Source organism: Plodia interpunctella, chromosome 5 (genome assembly GCF_027563975.2).
Source record: "Plodia interpunctella isolate USDA-ARS_2022_Savannah chromosome 5, ilPloInte3.2, whole genome shotgun sequence".
In the NCBI taxonomy this organism is placed as follows: Eukaryota; Metazoa; Arthropoda; class Insecta; order Lepidoptera; family Pyralidae; genus Plodia; species Plodia interpunctella.
In genome coordinates, this window is record NC_071298.1 from 9,692,265 (window position 1) to 9,711,466 (window position 19,202).

The 19,202-nt window shown below is 35.2% G+C and overlaps 1 protein-coding gene across 2 annotated transcripts in view; it reads right to left on the bottom strand.

Moving 5' to 3' along the window:
• The window catches only part of LOC128670004 (uncharacterized protein), a 91,978-nt gene that overhangs the window by 45,113 nt on the left and 27,663 nt on the right, over nucleotides 1-19,202 (bottom strand). For both annotated transcript variants that reach the window (XM_053745318.1, XM_053745317.1), the window contains exon 2: nucleotides 233-287. The gene's annotated coding sequence lies outside the window, so the exon portion shown is untranslated. The remainder of the gene's footprint in view (nucleotides 1-232; nucleotides 288-19,202) is intronic.

A 19,202-nucleotide genomic window follows, 5' to 3' on the forward strand; every position in this document is an offset into this window, starting at 1 on the left:
TCAAATTCTATCCGGTATTTTTTGCATGATGCGCGAACAAACATACAGACAGATAAAAATAATAAATACCTATCTCTTATGTACAGACGTAGCACACCTACAATGTCATTATATACTCGTATATAAATTAGTTACAATAAAGTTAATAATAAAAGAGGTCGAATAAAAAATCAATAATATTTCGCGTTTTATTTATTCAGTAATAAAATAAAACAATGACATGGGTACTTACTGTGTGTGCGAGAGAGTAAGGAGATTCCCCGTGCTTGCGTGCTCTGTTGCGCCACCTGGAAAAGTATTAAAAAAATATTGTTTAATAAAATGTATTCCACTCTATACATTTTACTATGCCTAAAGCGGTTGCGGTGCAGCGGTTAAGATGAATGCCTGTTAATCTTTTAGTTCCAGGTTTGAGTCTTACACTCCTGTCTCTCTTTTTTATATTACTGTAGTTTTATCACAATATTATTTTCGAATTCCATTGGTATACAAAACTCGAGTAGGATTCCTCGCGTTTTGTATACCAATGACCTGAATCTGAGTCCTTTCGACTACAGGTTATCTCACCAGACTCATCCATGATAGATTTACGAAATACTAGTAGATATCTCTCAGATAAACTTATCTGACAGATTCGAATCGTTAGAATAAATAACTCAAAACCTTGACATCTACTCCCTTGTCAACTTTAGCTTCTGTACCATTTAGGTTTTGTGGAACTTTTGTTTCGCTTTTATCACGGATTTTCTGAGATCAATTTTCTTCCTGACCTTATCGGGTTTCGAACCCGGGACCTATGGTGAGGCAGGCCATTAGCTCTAGGCAACTGAGATCGTCAATTTATGCCCTTATCGATAATTGGTAGAATCAAAATACAATTTTTTCTTTGAAAATGACCATATTCTCCATACACCAAGAGTTTAAGTTTCTTAAAATTAAGTGGTAATGGGGTAGTTGAAAAGGTCAGAGTTAGTAAAAAATATCTATAAAGTCAAAGTATTTATTGAGAAATTAGACATTCACAGGCTGTTTTTCACGTGAAATTTTAAATTATATAGCATTTCTCAAAAATCTACAGACTACTGGCATTTCGGAACGACCGCTAGGAAGGAACTCATTTGATGTGGAAATGGTTAAAATTACCATTCACAAATTTATGAAGTAGTTTGATAAATAATTGACATAATTTATATATATATATATTTTTTCAATATCCTGTAATGGGGACGAACTACAGAGGGCAGTGGGAAATAGAACAGACGAGACGAAATGTTTTATTATTTAGATGTACTTCTGCGGAGTTGACAGCTAATAAATGTTGTTGAGATGTTGCAATAAATTTGTGTTTTATTCACCAGAAGCAAATGGTAACTAATTTAATTTGAAATAAGTATAATAACGACAAAATGCGAGTCAGACTCGCAAACGAAGAGTTCAGCACCATATTGTAATTTGGGTTGATTTTTGAAAAAAAAAACGTAGTGTTTGAATGTTATGTCCTTAACAACATGCATACCAAATTTTATGAAAATCGATCGTGTGTCAGTGAAATCGGAACAAACAGACAGACAGACCTATGTATTTATTTATCTAGGCGTTATCGCCGCTTGACATATCTCTAAACTTATTTAAGCTTTGAAGCTGCGTCTTAAGCGATTTGAGCGATATTATACCGACCATTGTCATGTTTGCCTTTATCAGAACAAAAAATTGAATTTAAAAAATAAAATAATATACCAATTTTAATTAACTATAGCGCAATCCGCAAAATTGTAAAGGCCAATTAATTCCACGTTGCCTTTGCCAAAATGGATGGCGATCGTTTGCAAAGAGCAGTCAATAAGGTAGCAATTTGTGTGGCGACGCGATCAATTAATTGGCAATGAGATAGGTCGGCGCGACTGACCGTGAAGTCTAGCAAACTGGGTTTTATTATTTCAACCATTTGACCATACCCGTGGTCATCCACGCGTGTGGTCAAATGGTTGTGTCATGACCACAGTCATGACTTAATTGCCAAATATTTGCCTATAGTGGCCGACCACGCGTATGGTTAAATGGTTAATAAATAAAATACTATTTGATTACGGTCGGTAATTCACTTCGCACAACATTGGTTAAATTTTGATTTTAAAAATTTTGACGACCTCCGTGGCGCAGTGTTAAAGTACTCGTACTTGCCTCTGAACCGAGAGGTCCCGGGTTCGATCCCCGGTCGGGTCATGATGGAAAATGATATTTTTCTGATTGGCCCGGGTCTTGGATGTTTATCTATATGTATATGTTATAAAATATAGTATCGTTGAGTTAGTATCCCATAACACAAGTCTCAAACTTACTTTAGGTTCAGCTCGATCTGTGTGATTTGTTCGTATATATTTATTATTTCATTACTTATATTAAATAAAATAGCTCACGCTACACCAGCGGCCTGTTACCCATCTCTGTCCCTTTTCGCAAAAAATGATTCAAGTTCTCAAAAAAACGGATGAAAAATGTTACACTAACACTAATCTATTATTATCTTGTCTCAAGGGATTCCTTCACGGGTTATTGCCCCCTTTCCTAGTTCTTTAAAGGTAATTATTATCTTATACTAGCTTTTGGCCGCGGCTTCGCCCGCATTAATTTTCCGCGTTGAAGGTACCCTATGTCCTTCCCCATAACCCCACTGCCTTACTCAACCGCAATGGCAACTCTGAACAACGACTGCAAGGTCCTTCTAAATGTGACCTATCACAAAATGCCTTTAGTCCTATTGGCCCAGATATGCTCTAATCATAAAAGGGCCAGTCGCTTCTTGGCTTTTGGGTCACAATCCCAACTAATATTATAAAATGCTCTATACGCATTATCTACTGGACCGATTATTATGAAATTTGGTACACGGGTAGAAAATAACCTAGAATAACACATACATTTTATTAAAAAATTAGGCCTTCACATTCACAGGCACATTTTCACGTCAAAATTTTATATTATACTTATAGTAATTTCTCAAAAGCTACAAACTACTGGCTTAAATTTCTGTTCTTGCAACACAAACTATCTACCACGGTTATTAGAATAGATGATAGATACAAGTCTAACGGATCTTTGATTTTGAGTGTCGACACTGCGTGACACAACTTGGTTACAGCAATTTTAGTTGCAACCTCAGGTTTAATCTTCTGATTCGTCTCGTCCAGTCAACAGCGCATCAACCTGTACAAAATTTAAGATGGTCTTTGTTTGTCTTTTGTTGTAAATAGTTCAGAAAAGCGCATGATACATGTAGAAAAAAAAAACTACTACGGATTTATCCCTGGTAAGGTTCTGACCTTCAGTCCCAGTGAACAGAATAATCTGAAAGGAATATATACATATACATATAAGATCTCAAAAATTACATATACATTTAGCTATTTTACCTAAATCGCCGCCTTAAAATTAATGCAGAGTACTGTAAAATTATAAACAAATATACATACATATACAAAAACAGGGTTGCCATTATAATTACCGACGACACCGGACGAAATATTAATAATCCCTAGACAGACATTTTAGTAAATTTGCTTTTTTCCATCAGTGAAAAATGAAAAATAATCAAAAACATTCGGATTTTCCCTGGACTCTCAAAAATTAGATAATTATATGATACCGTGACAGGACCACAAAATCTTCAAATCCTTGGTGATGGCGTCCAAACACTTTCCATCAAGTGGGCCATTTCTGTTTGCCTAATTAAGTGGCATAGAAAAGACACCAGAAAAAGGAATGTCAAGTTATTTGCATGTCATGTGTCTCTTTACGTGGGCAATGTGATGATATAACGCGATAACAATTTTAAAAATAATTATGGCAACACCAATACACGCAATGTAACGTGATTCACTTAGTTTTATGGATTAATACATAATATTTGTCATGGTGGCATAAATTTTTAATATATTGATCGTCTTTTATTTTTTCCTCCAATGAAAATTATGTTGTGTTACGCTATTACACAAAATGAAACTTGCGGCAGTTGCATGTTTGAATTGGACTATAAATAATCCATATGTCCAGTTTATTACATACTAGCGACTTGGCTCGGCTTTGCACGGAGGTATTTATTTATACTTACAAACCTACCGGAATAAATTATAGCCTATAGCAATCTTGGATAATGTACCTTTCTAATGGTGAAAGAATTTTTGAAATCGGTACTGTACTTTCGGAGATTACCCGCCTCAAATATTACAAACTCACAAACGCTTACCCCTTTAGGTATAATAATATATCTATAGATTATTTACATAATAAGATTGGTAAAAAAGTAACGGAGTTTACCTACCTATACCTGCTATGGTATCTAATTGTTACATACCATACTTAACAAAACCTAAAACCATATTTCCCGTGTTATATCACTGATTCCCACGTCTAACAGTTTCGTAATACGCAAAATGCATAGAGAGAACCGATGGACCAAAGTTAGCGGCAATTATTGAGACCCAGTTGTGAAACGAAACGTACATGAAGAGTAAAAACAAATAGGCAGGTAATTTTCTCGTTACCGCATCAAATGTCAATTTGATATGTGATGCGCTGTGCCATTTTGCGATGATATTACACATGTCTAGTTATAAATTCGTTTGTTTTTATTGACTTAATGGTACAGTGAACAATTTGTGACATTACGCTGATTGGATCTCTACAGGGTTACTGTATTTTTATCATTTAAGGCTACTATTTTTTCAAAAATCAAAAATATAAAAAGGGGTTGAAAGTTTGTATGAAAATCGTATCTGCTCCGCTTTTGCAGAGATATACACGCGGGCAAACCCGCGGGCGCAAGCTAGTTTACCATATTTGTAAGTGAGCTTTCATTTTTATGATTTACCTTTGACAAGTTCATTAGAACTTTAATATCAGCACTATAACTTTTACTTCAATATCATTATTAACGATGTCGGGTCGCAAGGAGGAATATAATACTGTAGGCGAAGTGCCGGTTTACAATTCACTTCTCACCATCGAATCGAGTCGAAGCGAGACGCAGCGAACTAATAACATTGCAGGGTGGTTGTCGTTGCGTCACAATGGCCCAATGTCATCTGCAGCTGCTTCTCACTTCAAATCAATTCGATGGCGAAAAGTGAAATGCGAACCCGCACTAACCCCTCTGTTGCTCTTGTTGTAAAGCACCTCTCATAAATAACGCTATGTGATGTTCCCAGGGACTTAGTATAATTCTGCGCGATCTCATTAGAAAGGTCTTTATGAAAGAAGTTAGGTAAATGAGACAGTTGATATTTTTTCCTGATAACGATTACGTTGTTGTTGGTCTTTTTGCAAATTTGATGATAACACAGGACGTATATATAGAGGTAAGTACTATATTAGTTAATTCTGTGATTTGTTTTAGCTCTTCGGATATTTTGGTAAATTACACACTTTAAGATTTAAAATGTATAAATAGGATAAAATAAATTATGCGAATAAGGAACCCTTAGCCATTAATGTAAATCCACAATGAAGTTATTGGGGTTCGAAATTGGCCTGAATTGCTTCGAGAAAAGGATGGTACGGCCGCCCCGTGCCGTCGTTTTTTTGCCCGACTTGGCGGGGGCACTGCCGTGCTCCCCGAATTTGAAGTTATTGTAGGCGAAGAAATTGTTATTGTAGGCGCCGCAAATTCGCACCTTAAAATTACGAGATTGTAACACTTGGTTGGCCAATAAATTATATGTATATCTAAGTAGATCCCTGGGCTCCAAGGCTCTGTGGTTCAGTTCAGGAAGAAACCAGAAACGCTCACAAGAAAAAGAATGCTTTGTCCGTCACGCATATCAGCAGTTGGGTTTGAGCATCCTGCCAGGACACGGCATACCAAGACATCAGTCAATTACAATTAGACCGACAGCATAAATCTATTGTACGAAAGCGCGCACGTGCGTCAACTCGTGAACGATCACGAGTGGGTGTACGTGCCGGAAAAAATGTGATTGAAAATTTGTTATTTTTGTACAAAAACACAAAGTAGAAATTTTAGATACATATTTATAAGTACTATTAACGATAAATGATGCTATCTCTTTCATCATTCTGAAGCGGTTACGAGATGACTTGACTGTGAAATAAAGTATAGGTCGTTTCTCTCTTTTATTTTGTTAGAAAGTGTCAAAAAAAGTCATACTTGATAAATTTTCTTTCGCTTGATCTAACTTCACAAAATCCTTCTCGTTTCTTTAAAACGGGTGTCTTGGACGATTTCAATACAAGGACACGGACAAAACCAATAAATAAAGATTATATAAAAAATTCTTTGTTAATCCGAAAATACAAAAGCAAAGAAAAAGTCTTGTAATTTGTTAATTACAAAACAACAATAAAAATATTAATCGTCCAGTGTTTCTGTGGCCTCAATTTTAATTCGGTTTTATTTGTCACTTAATTAATGCAATAACAATCCTGTCAAGCTTAATTATAATTTATGTAAGATTAAGGAGCTTTGCGAGAGGCACCATGGAGCTTTTCTTTTTAAAATATAAAAGACATTTTGAGGCAATGAAATTATGTTGTTGAATTATAACATTTTGGTTGTTTAAAGATCAGAGTGATCAGAGGGCATTGGGTTGCATTTCATTTCTCACTATCGAATCGATAGGAAGTGAACACAGCCAACCAATCACATTGCGGTGTGGTTGCCGTTGCGTCACAAACACGCTGTGTGATTGGTTAGCTGTGTGGTAAGACCATGTGAAATGTAGACGCCGGAAAATACTCAGAAGAGACGAGAAAACCGACCAAAGAGTAACCAAGAATATGTTTGTTTATCAATACATTATTTAATGAAATTATCCTGGTGGGCTATTTAGGGCTGTGGGGGATAAATGGTATATAAGTATACCTACAATAATTTGATTTTTCATGTCAAAATGGATTATCATAAAATAGACTCTATATGAAGGCCTTTTTAGATCTTAACAACTACGCAACTAATTAATGTGGGTGTTTGTGATTCAAGATTTCCATTCTGTATAAATATAGTTTTGATAATAAATAAATATTTAAAAATAAAAATAATTTGCAAATACATTCTGGCATGATCTAACTTCATCATTTGCCAATTGTGACAATATACTTAAACCGGCTATAAGTTATTACGAAACACTTCGCCGAGCTTCAGCGGATTCGGTATACATTACTGGGTTTTCATTGCGGTGAATAAAATCTCACAAACAACGCACGCAATGTTCATGCATTCGCGTTATCTGTCTGTTGTAGCCGATATAACAGTTAAGACATAAAACATAAAAGAATTCGGCGACTTAACATCATAATTGTATACAAAATCAAATTTCCATTTAGATTAGTTACAACACAAATAGAGTCAAAAGGTCAGTTCGTTTAGAGCCGGCAATTAGCCATTAAATTTCAGTTGTAATCTTGTAATTGTAATAACATTATGTAATGTAGGTAACCGTGTTATCGGATTTGTATCACATCGTGTGAGACGTTAGGAAAGTCAGTAAGTACATCATGAGAAATTGTGTGAAAGCGGAGATGGATGCGAGAAAAATTACAATGCAAGTTTGTGTTTTGCATACAATATAAGTACTAATTATAATATAATATACAAAGGAAATTGTTCTATGAAGTCAGACTATGTTTTAATGGAGATTCTTCAAATCAAACTCATTTATTGCATCTTATGTACGTATATAGTTTTAAAAGTATATTTAGCTCAGATGTCTATAGTAAATATCGATATATATCTAAAGTATATATAGTCAGAGCTTGTCATAGGCGATATAGGCTCAACCTATTGCCGGCTCGACACTACCGCCGAACTCGGATAGATCCCGACGCAAATGCATAAACATTCCCACCTCGAATATCTGATTGAAATTTGGGGTAGTGCAAATAAAACAAATATGAACTTGATCCAGAGGTCCCAAAATAAGGTAATAAAAACACTATTTAATTTTGACTATTTAATGAATACTGTAACTCTTTATAAAAAAACAAAAATTTTCAATTTAAAACAACTATATAAATATAAAATGTGCATTCTTGTAAAAAAAATTCTTGAAAAGAAAATTCAAACACAAATCACTTTTACGATAAATAAATATAAACACCATTTAAGAAACACAAATAAAATAAAATTACCCACACCTAGAACTAAATATGGAAAGAGTGATATATTATACGAAGGAGCTAAAATGTTTAATGACTTACCTAAAGACTTAAAAACATAAAATCTTTGACTTTGTTTAAAGGAAGACTAAAAAATCATATCTACACCAAAGTTTTGTAAATAGCATAACTCTTCGAAAACTACACTGTTTATTTGCGTCATATATTTTTTACAAATTATTTATAAATTAGTTTTAGACTCATTATAAGTGAATTATTGTATTCTTTATGAGTCAATAAATATCTATAAACCGAACATTGGGTACCTAGTTTGTATCACTCTTTTTTTCCGCAATAAAAAACCAGCAATGGATACCGAATCCGCAAAAGATCGGCGAACTATTCAGCGATGGCTAGTCGGCATATCACACAGCTAAATATGACCTTCCAGTTTAGCAACTCCTGGTTCTGTCTACACCGTAAGGAACAAATACGTAATACTTTACGTACTAATGAAGTCAGTTGCCGCTTCTGTCAATGCCCTTAATAAGCTGTTAAGCTAGGGTTGTCAAACGTATGAATAATGCCAAGTTTAATAGGGGTAAACTAGATAATGTCCCCATTCGGGCACATGTTTGCACAAACCCGGATTTTATACAAAGGCTTTCCTTTTCGACCTCGTCCTTACTTGATTTAGACACTGTTTCTTTGTTTATTAATTTCAAGCAGCCTTTTCCGGTTTCGCTCGGGTAAAACCATAATAAATACAGTTGTACCTTTACCCATAATCCTATCTATTGGTGAAAACCGTACATCTCCCGGGAGTTTATCATGTTCATACAGAGAGACTCGACAGGGGGACTTCATTTTAACACACACAATGTACTTAAATTGTCACCGGAAGCATGTCTATATGTCTACGAGTCAAAAATTCGTGGACAAACTTATTTTTGACGAGCAGGATTCGAACCCAGGACCTTTCGATCACAGGGACGGTCACAACTCGTCATCATTTAGGAGTTCCGGTTGCTTTCCTTTTGCTTTCCTCTTATTCGAACAACAGAATAATAATGGACCTATAAATGTCTTACATAACCTGTTACGTAAGGAGCAAATGTCTGGCCAAACAGATAAAAAATACCTACTCGAAATACACTGCAGGAGATTCTTGTGGACGACAGGCACAGAATTTAGTGTTTCCAACTGTCACTGACTAAAAAAATTAACGAAATAAAAAGTAACAGTTTCTCTAATAGCTGCGTTGACAGTGTTCACTGTGGCCGCACTATGACGGCCGTGTTGTGTCGTCACTTTGGAAAATGTCGGAAAATCGACTGTCAATATTCAGGATTTTTACCCGTCGGAAATGGCAAAACCCGGCCAAATGTGGCCGTGTGCTGCCAAGTGTGCTGTGATATTAATATATTGGAGATGTAAACCACATGATATCGAAGTACATAAAATGATTATTTTTTGCTAAAATCTACAATAGGCAAACTTCTCAAAATAAAACTTGAGAATTACAATGATTTTTAGGGTTTCGTAGCCACATGGCAAAAACGGAACCCTTATAGATTCGTCATGTTTGTCTGTCCGTCCGTCCGTATATCACAGCCACTTTCCGAAACCATAAGAACTGTACTGTTGAAACTTGGTAAGTAGATGTATTATGTGAACCGCATTAAGATTTTACACAAAAATAGAAAAAAAAAACACAATAAATTTTGAGTGTCCCCATACTTAGAACTGAAACTCAAAAAAATGTTTTTATCAAACCCATACGTGTGGGGTATCTATGGATAGGTCTTCAAAATTGATCGCACTTGGCCGTTTTTTTTTTTCAAGCTGCACTTTTCCAATAAAACTTTATAAGTGACATTACTATCCGTAATTTCATCCCATTTCCACGCAGGCTTAACACAATTTCTTTCATTGTGTCTGGGAGACTGGGACGCTATAAAGTCAACTTAGTTCCAGGACGAGGCCAAAGACAATAACTATAAAATCATATTAAGTTTACTTGAATCAAAGGGTACGAAACCGATTATACATTAATATATGTAAATATAGTCTAGGACCTAAACTATATTTATTTACCTAGACTGATACTGATTTAGATGATATTACCTAGACTCTAGTACTCATTATGTCAGTTAGTCCAACAGATATCTAGTGTTATTGACAGCCTAGTAGAACCAATTTTAATCTTATAAAATTAAATAAAACAACTTACAAGTTATTTGTGTTTACAAGCATTATACATAGTAAAATAAAATATTATATTTTAATTTGTCGAAAACATTTCTCAAATTCCTAATTAATCACTGGTCAATTTGAAATCTCCCGTCGTTTAATTAATTATGCTCACACGTAAGAAATGTATGTGTGAATCCGCTACACTTTCGTGAAGAACCTACTTCAAAAAGAGAGTTGCCAAAACCATAATTCACCATGTTTTCTCCTCAATTTCGAAGAACAGTAAGGTGAAAGAGGAAATGACATATGAAGAACCGACTGATTTTCACGGTCGTCCGACTGTCGGTCACTGAACATTGGACGCATCCAGCGATATTACAAGCGAAACTATACCAATATCGAACCATAATCGAATCGATATAGATCCATGTTGGATCAAAGAGGGATAAGTAGTTACAAGAAGATTTAAAGGTTAATTTGATGGCTCTGTCCTTCAGCAAAACGATTATCGAGATAACTAAGAATCTTCGAGTGCCTTATTCCTAACACTGGTGTCAGATTTTATTCCTGACATTACTTTTACGACTACCTACCGACCTCTAGTGTCGAGTAGTCACACTAGAGAGCTAAACTGTTAACCAGCGTGCAGGTTACTTCATGATGATTTCCATGAGTCAGATTGGTATACAATCTAAACTGTCGGATTAAACAAATCCAGACGATTATATTATCCACATGTTCCCTCCTCTCAGCGTGCGAAATAAATAAATAATAAATATAAATAAATCAAAATGTCAAAGACTGCGTACGAACAAAAGTAAAAGCATTTCGCGTGACGCATGCAACGTGTGCGTCGACATGACGGGTTCAAACCGGTACGCGGAAGACGCTGACAATAGTTACCGAAATATATTACCGAAATATATTTTGATGTTTATCGATAATATTAATGAGCAATAAACGGTTAACAAACAAACCGATAAAACCTTTCGCAACTTTACTAGTTTGACCTATAAATAAATTTCAAAACTTTCATGAGGCTTGCGAATTATTCGCTAGAAAGCAAAAGATATTTTTATAAGATTTTAGTTTTTTATATTACTTTTATTAACATAACCTACCATTGTATGTATAAATTGGACAATGTTTTAAAATGTATGCAGAATATTAAAGTTAAAACTACACTAGCATATGACAGAAATATACTAATAAGAACGTATTTTTTTTTTGTAAAATTGAAATTAAAATATGCAGCACAGTGATAACAATAGTTATATTCTTATCATTAGTCCTTTCTACATTCCCAATTCACATAGAAAACTATATGTAAATGACAGATGAGATGAGTAACCAAATGCGACAGAAGATTTCCATACAATTTCCCGCCCCAATCTTGCTAATCTCATACAAATTGGCAGATTAGGACGGGCACGTGGTGAGAGGCAAAAAAATGTCGTCGCGTTTCTTATGTGTTTCTAATTCGCCCATCCTTTTATTAACGAAACGGAAGATACGACGTGGTTTACAGCTATCAGTCTACGTACATTTGATAAAATTAGGAGAAACTGTTAAGTTGTATCAATAATGCACTTATTATTGAATTAGAACAATTTAAAATATGTTCATTTTGCATTGTACATTCTAAACGGTATGGCACAAATCAATATTTAGAGATAATTCACATTTTTATTTATGACGAACACTTTAGAATCTGGTCTGAAATCTAGGTATGCCGACGACCGTGTGACTTGGAGACAAAAAAGTAGGATAGCAAACTCCGGGCTCTGACGTTTAACGGCTGAGGAAGAAACCGTGATAACGCTCAGATGAGAAAGAGATTCGAATCGGTAAATTTCACTGCGATGAATAATAAAAATGTATGCGATTTAACAGTGCAAGCGAGTCCTAGCGATTTCAAAGCACGTACACGTCTGAAATTTTGCATAAAAATGCGGAACCCACCACTGAAAGTGCATTTAACTGTCGCATATTGAGAAAGCGGTTAGAGATAACTACATAACCAATAGTTAGAGTTAACTGAACCAGTTCATTGCTAGTTTTCACCGTCATCTTCCTGTGAGAATTTTAAATTACAAATCTATTTGAGTTAATCAGCTGTTCTAGTTATCATTATTTATAACTAGCGGCTGGACCCGGCTTCGCTCGGGTTTAACCATAATAAATGATACATCTAATCCTTCCTCTTAAATCACTGTATTAAAAAACCCATATTAAAATCCGTCACGTAGTTTTCATGTACAGCGACAGACAGACAGCGGGAAGCGATTTTGTTTTATACGTATACCACGTAGTGATTTGCACCTAAAATAACTTTTTGTCACCGGCCGGACATTTTCAATAATGGGTTCTTATAATGGTTCCTAAAAATAACCTGTTTGCTATACCAAGTACAACTCAGACCAAGTACAAATCATTGCGGTAGCCATATTCGATTATACCTTTCCTTAAAGCATGTTGAGACTCAATTTGTTATGTAATAACCTGTAGGTAACCCTAAAACACTAATAATATTAAAAATAATATTGATTGAAGTCATAACAAAAATGTAAGTAATATATATATATAGCTACATAATTTAAATAAATTGATATTAATATATTATATCCTGTTTTATTTAATTCATTTCCAATCGAAGTCCATATGGATGTTTTGAACTTTGTATCCATGTTTGATCTTTGTATTTTTGATACGACATGTCATAGAGTTCAGGCAATATATTCTAAGGCACGTACTTTTTAAGTGCTATGTAACACACGTATTTCTCTCTTCAGTCCATACTAATCCATATCCAAAACTAATATTATAAAGAGAAAAGATTGGTGTTTTTGTTTTTTGGTTTGTAATGAATAAACTTAAAAACTATATAACCGATTTTGATGATATTTGGCACAGAGACAGACGAAACCTTCATGAGTAAAAACGCTACTTTTTTATTCTGGTTTTAGCGAGAGAAGCCGGCACAGAGCGCTAGTATTGGATAAAACAAAGACCGGCACATCCTATTTGAGAAATCAATCTTAACTTATTGATCAATCAAATAGATAATATAGATATATATAGAAATCGTGTTCATACAAGATATTAGACATTTCGTCATGTCACTGATAGAAACGTCTCATTGTAATGTTATCAACAATCGCAACGCCAAAACAATAGCATTTTCACACTTTCACTGTTGCACTACTGTCTTCTACATTCTTAGTATAGTCACGTACACGTATGTACAGTCGACGGCACATCAAGTCTCCACATGAACACTATAAGTAAGTTGCACCGTCAAATATGACGTTGATTTTTACCGGCGCGCCGATGTATTTAAACGAAACTGCGTACTTTGCGTTTTTCTGCGCACGTTAAACTTAACGTGAAAGTTTACGGTGCAACCCGCCTTAACTGTGGCGAAGTAGCAATCAAATAACATAAATGTGTCAGTGTACGTTTAACTTAAAAGTAAGCACGTACAAGCATTCGGCGGCTCATGTTTACAGCATAACCAAATGACACTATATGTATTCCGCGATATACTTTTACTATTATTGTATCGTCTGTTTATTTTTATAAGCCTATTATGTCCCACTGCTGGGCAAAAGCCTCCCCTTTCCACATATCCCGATCCAATGCGGTTTCCTGCCATTCTACCAAGTAGTCGGATATCATCGCGTTCTTGTCCCGTCGTTCTTGGTCGCCCACGTTACCGACGTCTGGTACGTTTATTTATTTATCAATTTATGTACACAAGGAACTTAAAATATAGATTACTTACGTTATAAAAATTAGTACAACTTCTTTCAAATGAAATCTCTTTCAGTACACACGTGAGAGAATATAAAACTTGTCGTGAAAAAGTGCTTGTGAAGCTCTGAATAAAGGATTTGATTTGATTATGTGGTTCGTTCGTTAGTCTAATATTGTATCAAAATTGTTAATTTCAATAAAGTGTCTGTATTTTTACTTATCTAGGCGAATAATACACCAATCCGCAATGGGCCCACGTGGTGGGTCATGGCTCATGCTCCTTTTCATAAGGAAGGCCTGTCCCAGCAGTGGGGACGTTTAAATGGCTGTTGGTGATTGATGAGCCAAATCAGAGACAGATAGTGATGTGCTGTTAAATTACCTATGTAAATCATAACTTTCCCTAATATTTCATTTGAAGGGAACGTTCCCGGACACGTTATCTGTCATTTTAGGAAAGTGGGCACGTTCACTAGTAATAAAGTTTTCAATTATATGCCATTATGTTGTGCTTTATATCTGGGAAAATCAAAATAAATAAATATATTAGGACAAATCACACAGATTGAGCTAGCCCCAAAGTGAGTTCGAAACTTGTGTTATAGGATACTAACTCAACGATACTATATTTTATAACAAATACATATACTTATATAGATAAACATCCAAGACACGGAACCGAGATTTTTCATCATGACCCGACCAGGAATCGAACCCGGGACCTCTGGGTTCAGAGGCAAGCATTTCGCCACTGCTAAACTTTTGATATTCCAAATACTAATGGAATATCAAACATTTGTTTTGCCAAATAACTAGCCTCAACCGTTAGGAGTCACATTGTTTTATAATATGTAATCTATACCATTATTATAAAGAGGTCAGCGTTTGTGAGTTTGTATGTTTGAGGCGAATAATCTCCGAAACTAGCGAACCGATTTCAAAAATTCATTCATTATCAGAAAGGTACATTATCCAAGATTGCTATAGGCTATATTTTATCTCAAAATTCCCACAGGAGCGAAATCCCGGGCAACATCTATTGCAATGATAAGGGTGGTGTGCGAAATATACGATTTATGTACCATAAATATACTGTATTACTCAATCTTGCCATTACAGAAGTACATTACGGTATTTGTGTTAATAGTTAGCAATGCCGACGTAAATCGTATTAAGGTTTATTTGTAAGATAAGTCTTTGTTTCAGGAGAAAGTCTTCGCATCGGGCTATTGTTTGTCGCAGATTCACTTTCTATTCGATCTAGACCCGTTTGTGTCTATGGTTTATCAGGCTTCCGGACTGGAACTATGTGGTTGAAAAAAAAAAGTAAATGACGCATCGTTATTGACTAAACTGTGACGACCGATGGAGCCTTATGTCTACATCGGAATCCTTTTGTTCACAAGAAAATTCATTTGCAAACACAAGAAAAGAAAGAAAGAAAGATATAGGGTACAATTACATACTGGAAAAATAAATGTACCAATAGACAATTAATACGGGCAAAGCCACGGGCAAAAAGCTATATTTTCAGATAAGAATATAAGATTATAGTCGACATTTCTGTCGATAAACACACGTGACCCGTATTTTACTTTAAAAATAACGATCAGCCATGATTATAGACAAATAAAATAGCTCCTTTTGAAGATACTTCAAAGAATCGAGAATCAACAAGTCTTGAGAGGTACACCCTAATCTTGAGCTCCAGACAGTTGACCGCGCAGACCCATATCAAGGGAGTCCGTCGAGATCGCGGCTTATTTGCATTATTTTCAGATTTTCTCGAGGCATCATTATCAAGGGACCACATACCTGAAACAAAGGAACGATATATCAGAATCGTTTATTTCTTATACGATACATTTTATAGAGTAAATAAATATTCGATATTGTGCCTCGAAAATCTAAAACGGGCCCTTTTTAAATGCTAATCTGTGAGAGTAATAAAAACATAAAATGTGCCAAGTACATTCCGCACAGATTATAAAAGTCAATCAAGGGAAAGGACTGTAAACTAGAGATCCTACTCATAGATGATGAGCTGAAAACATGTCACTATTTAATAATAATAAAATTTTCTTTATTCAGACAACAGAACAGATAAGTTCATTAATCTCAATTCCACAAATAACTCCACCACAGCTAAACGTGCCTTCGAGATTCGCAACTTCGTAAGTCGCTCACCTAAGAGGTGACAAATGATGACGTCAAAGGAGCGGCCATTTATAATTCCGCCCCTGTCGGCAATGACCCACGCTACACCACTGTTTCGAAGCGCACCCATTCAAAAGCACCTAATAAAGTATACTGTCCTATAAAAGGATAACTCTATAACCTCCTAGTGTAATGCACGAAGGGAAAAGGCCGACGGGCAACAACAACATTAACAAAGAGGGTTGACGTCAAGCTGCCTGTCGTAACACATAAACACACAGCTGAATGTCTCCTCTATTCTGTCGGCGAATCGTTCGTAGATGATGGGTTCTGTCGTTCAAACACCCATTCTGGCGACGAAACGTTCGTAGACGCAATTGTTGGAGAACCGTTTCAGACTTGCTGAATATTGGGATATATATAAGTAGTTATCATATGTCTTAAAACGATGACGTGCGCCTCGAGAAACAAAATAGAATGCGACCCGATTGCTCCGTCGTCCTCCGTTGTTTTAATGTCCGTCAACGGACAAAGCTGGAGTTGAATGAAGATTCGACGTCCGTCGACGCATATTAATGTCGAAGCCTAAGGAACATAACAGAGCACAACGTAGCTATTAGACCTGGGCAAATGTGCACTTCGTTAGGTGCGTTTGAAAATGGGGGCGTTTTTGATGAGAATCTTCCACAACCCGAGATATAGAATCTATTTTTTATTAGAGAAAGGCCCGCTGAAATGTGCTAGGAACGTGTTTCAATGAATTATGCACAGTTTCCTTACAAATTCACTTGCCCTTTGGAACTCCGAGCTTTATATTTTTGTAGTTAGTTGAATTTTATTTATAGAATTTTGAGGTAAAAGGAAAAATATTTATAACCACTCAACAAAGTACACATGACTAAACAAACAATATTCTTATTCAACATCAAAAGCCTAGGAAAGTGCAAACAAAAGATCTAAATTGAGTACTGAACAAAAATAATAGAAATCTTTAAATTTTCCTGGCTGGTAAATGTTACACGAAAGAATACTCAAAAAAAACTTAAATACATAACAAACTGGCTGAATAGTGAATAATTTATACTTTTTTTTAAACCAAGACGAATAAAAATAATGTTGCCAGTCCAACCATCTAATAAAAGACAACGTAATAAACGTAATGAAGTACTTACTACACTCGTAGCTGTATAAAGCGAATGTAAGGGACTAGACGTCACGTGCCAGGCTGGGCCAGTGCAAGTTAACAATCTTGTTTTAATCCACTTGAGAACCTCGAGGGACGTTAGCAAAACAAATCCTTATAAAAAAATTTAATGTCGCAGTTGCCATACTACTCCAGATTTAAAAAATATATTTGTATATGCAGTATGTCTGAGATTATGTATCTATTTTTTACACCACCCAAGCGAAACAGGGGCGGGTCGCTTGTTTTTTTAGACATTTTATTTGGCTGTGATCAACCCTCATAAGCTACGTTATTGCTTCCTAGGCTGTGTTCCCTAATTGCCTCTTACGACATCCACGGGAGATGAAATAGTCATAAATATATTCTAATTTACGTAGAATTACAATTTAAATACATTTAGTGCATAATTTTATTAAAGCATGTTTTTATTTAGAATATATGTTATGTAACATTCAATACAATGTGTATGTTATACAGAAATAATTGAAATGGATTTCTATTGAAGCAACATTATCCGGATGCCAAATCCGGATAATGTTGAAAAAAATATTTACAAAAAAAAATATTGGGAGTCTAATTATGATAAAAAGGTTTATTCCTTAGCCTATTTAGCCTTATAAAAAGTAATGAAATAACTGGCTGAAAATATAGGTATTTTTAAACCGAATTTTCCTATTTTAAACATTAGTTTTTTTAATTTAGTAACAATTTAATTTTAAGTTTTATTTAGTAATGCGGGTTTTATTTATATATAGTTTGATTCCTGAGGAAGGTTTAGGTGTATAATTTATTAAGGTTTTACCTGAGCGAAGCAGGGACGGGTCGCTAGTAATTAATATATAAAAAGAGGTGAATTACATCAAATCTGATGAAAAAATCTCCAGAACACACCTTATCTGCCGACCGTACTTGCAACAGATGAACCTTATCGAAGGCTTTTACCGTATGATCTATCATAGTTCAATCTACAGATACGTGTACTGGATTGGTATTATTTTCTAGAGCCAATTTAAGTATTTAGGAGCATTTTGCCCAAACGAAACATAAATATCAAGTTAAAAGTGGGGTGGGGTGCATAAATTTTGACGTTAACTTTAACCTGCGCGCCGCCGTTATTTAGTTTGTTGGTGCAACACATTCAGGAGTCAGGAGATTTAAAATAAAATCTGACAACAGTAAAGAATGACACACTTGAAAATAAGTATAAATGAATTACATTAATTCTAATTACATAAAATATTTATCTAATTATCAAACATGTCTCGGCTGTCGATACAATCAGATAAACATTAACTGGTATGGCCACTTTGCAACAATCAAAAACATTTACTAAACTTAACATTGTTCTAAAACAACCCTACAATTTTACATTACAAAACGTTTACATAAGTGGATTTGTTGTATAACACAGACTAAAAATCGATGTAGGTCGCGATGGTCCGGTTTTAGACTAGAATATTTAATTTTAATGTCACAATTAGTAGTCTGTGCTGATTGTGAGTTATCATTATATGTGTCACTTGTTTCTCAATACTCATTCGACATTTTAGGGTGAGTTGCACCGGTCAATATTTTATTAATAACGTTTCTGCGCAGGTCAAAATTAACGTCAAAGTCGACTGGTGCAACAGGCTTTCTATTCATCTTTATTATTATTTGTATCTCTCAAAAGTTTCACGGGCCGTAGCCCGGTCCTTTGAGGCTTGCATGGGGACATGGGTCCAACATGTAGAGGCCTTGTGAGATGTTTGATCTAAAATGGTGTGGGGCACAATCCAAAGCATGCTCGCCAAGCACA